The following is a 2,690-nucleotide window of genomic DNA, read 5'->3' on the forward strand; positions in this document are numbered from 1 at the left end:
AATAGGCCGCCCCTTAACTTCCATTGTTGAGCCTCAGATTGTTGACATTCCTGAAAATAAACTTTCTAAATGGAAAAAAATTACTAAATACAGTCAACAAATTTGGAAGCTCTGGAAACGAGATTATCTATCCCATTTGCAACAACGGGGTAAGTGGATGTTTCCTAAAAACAATGTTAAAGTAGGTTCATTAGTTTTGATTAAAGACGAAAGTATGCCTAGTACCAAATGGTTGACTGGAAGAATATCGGAAATTATTTTTGGTAAAGATGAAAAGGTACGAGTTGTCAATATAAGGTTGGCCAATGGCAATTTGTTGAAAAGAAATGTTCGTGATATTTGTCTATTGCCTATCAATGATAATTAAAATTTTGTTATATATTTTACTAATTTACTTGATTGTTGGATTTAAATGTTTTCCATATATTGCTTATTTTGTATTTTATATATCTTTGATTCTATATGTTATCATTTATTTAGTTTGAAACCCTTAAGGTTTCAAGGTCGGGAGTATGTTCCCGCGCCAAATTAATTAAAAAAAGATCAAGAGATGGCGCTGGGAAGAGTCATGTGTATTAAGTGAAATAGAAATAAAAAAGATGGAGGAAGAGCAAGTCGTGTGTCCTTTATTGTGGTAAAAAACAAAAAAAGGAACCAGCTAAAAAGTTTTTCTGAACGAATATTGTTCAACGCTTTTTTCCTTACTATTTTGAGATTTGGTTATGACGAAAATTACTAGCAAATTTAGGTGTTTTCCTTTTTTTTAAATTTTTTTCTTTAGAAATCATTATTATATGTTAGATTCTATGCAAAGTGTTCTACTACCACATTTCTTAATATATACCCAGACAGCAGTGTAAGGTTGATTTTAATGTCAGCTACAACCCTTATCACAAAGCCTAACAATGCTTATAAATGATTAGCAAATCAACCATGCAAGCTTGAAATAATGTTAGTTTGCGCGCTATGAAGTTTGCATTAAACTAGCGAAAGCAACACTTTTATATCGAGATTGATTTTGCCTTTATAAAAGAAGGCTAGATAAACCTTTTGAAATCCAGGATGAATTGCAATGAAGAATAGAAAGTGTCCTCAAAATCGAAGCTCAAATAAATGTTTATTTCAACTGGTGTAACGAATAGAAACAAAATAATTAAAACATAGTTTGTTATGTAAAAAAAAATTTAGAGTTACTAAAAAAATTAACCATTTCATAATTTTAAAGACTTACATTTCTATTTTTTCGAGAATTTATTTTACGAAAACATTAAGTCATCGTTTCAAATTTTCAATGTAAAATAAAATAATTTTGTTTTAAGTGTATTTTGACGCTTTACTCTACGAAATATATGCAGTAAGTATTAAAATTAACCTTCATTTTGTTAGCAAGAGTGGGAAAAAATATTTAGATGAAGCTCCAAATTTTAGAGGCATTATTTATTTAATGATAGCATAAAAGAAACTGTTGATCATTCTTAACTTTTCAAGGCTTTGTCGCGGATCGTCAGCCAAATGTCTTCTCATTGTCTGAAATATTTGTCTTCTTGTCAGTCTACTTTTTTCTGGAACGTTTTCCAAAATAATTGCTTTCCTTCTTTTATTGAAACTTTTTTTTTTATAAATAATAAAGCTTTATGTTTTGTTTCTCTCATCTTAACTTCTTGAACAACTTTTTAAAGCTTAGATAAAAATTACGATAGTAGACCTTGTACCTTTTAGAGTCATGAGAATTTTTAAGGAAGGTAAACACTTATTTTTTTTAATTCCTTTATTTTTCGTTCAAGCATGAATTTAAAATTAGGGATCAATATAATTCAAAACATCAAGAACATGATCATCATCCCGCCTTGACCAAGCACCATTTTCAGGGCTCTATCTTTAAACGGCCGTGGTAGGAATGCCACGCAGTTTCGACAGTAGTCAGACAATGCGGATAGCGCCTGAGCTGGTACCCCTCCCTTCAAACTTCCCAACCAACGACAGGACTTGAAGCCTTGACAAAGTTAACGTGAACCTTGCTACGTATACAAGCTGGTTGTTTTGTTGGCCACCTGGATCGAACTTAGTATCCCAGCTCTCCAACCAGCTGTGCGAGCGGCACCTTAACTGACTGCGCCATTAATATGAAACAATCGTTATGATATCGTCAATTAAAAGGGAACTTTAATAAACCTGAAAATGTCTTGTCAAAGTAGTAGGTCTCTTAAAAAAGGATTGAGGGGTGAGGGGGTTACCCAAGGTTAAACAACCATTTATACGATAATACTTGCCATTCTTCAGTAACTGACTTAGTTTTCTGGGAATCATTTCAGATTTTGAAAAATTCTAATTTTTTAGTTTATGGCCTTTCTGAAGCCCCCCCCCCATCATTTCACATTGTTTGAAAATCCATATTGCATAACTAGAATTCTCACACCATCTCAATAGGTCTTTTCGTTCATTTCCCCTCCTTTGTGTCCTTCATATGTGTTTCCCACCTCTTATTGGTTTAACCACTTTTTTTCTAGTTGCAACTTGTTTGCAATTTTTCCTCTGCACCTACTTGTTCCTCTTTGGGAAAAGTTTTTCATTATAGAGCTAGAATGATACTATGTCTGTTTCTGCGGCTTTATTTATGCTTTATTTGCGTTATCTAATTTTAGTTTCATATACAATGATGAAGAAAAACCCCAAGACAAAGAAAAAATTAT

Source organism: Parasteatoda tepidariorum, chromosome 2 (genome assembly GCF_043381705.1).
Source record: "Parasteatoda tepidariorum isolate YZ-2023 chromosome 2, CAS_Ptep_4.0, whole genome shotgun sequence".
NCBI classification, from domain to species: Eukaryota; Metazoa; Arthropoda; class Arachnida; order Araneae; family Theridiidae; genus Parasteatoda; species Parasteatoda tepidariorum.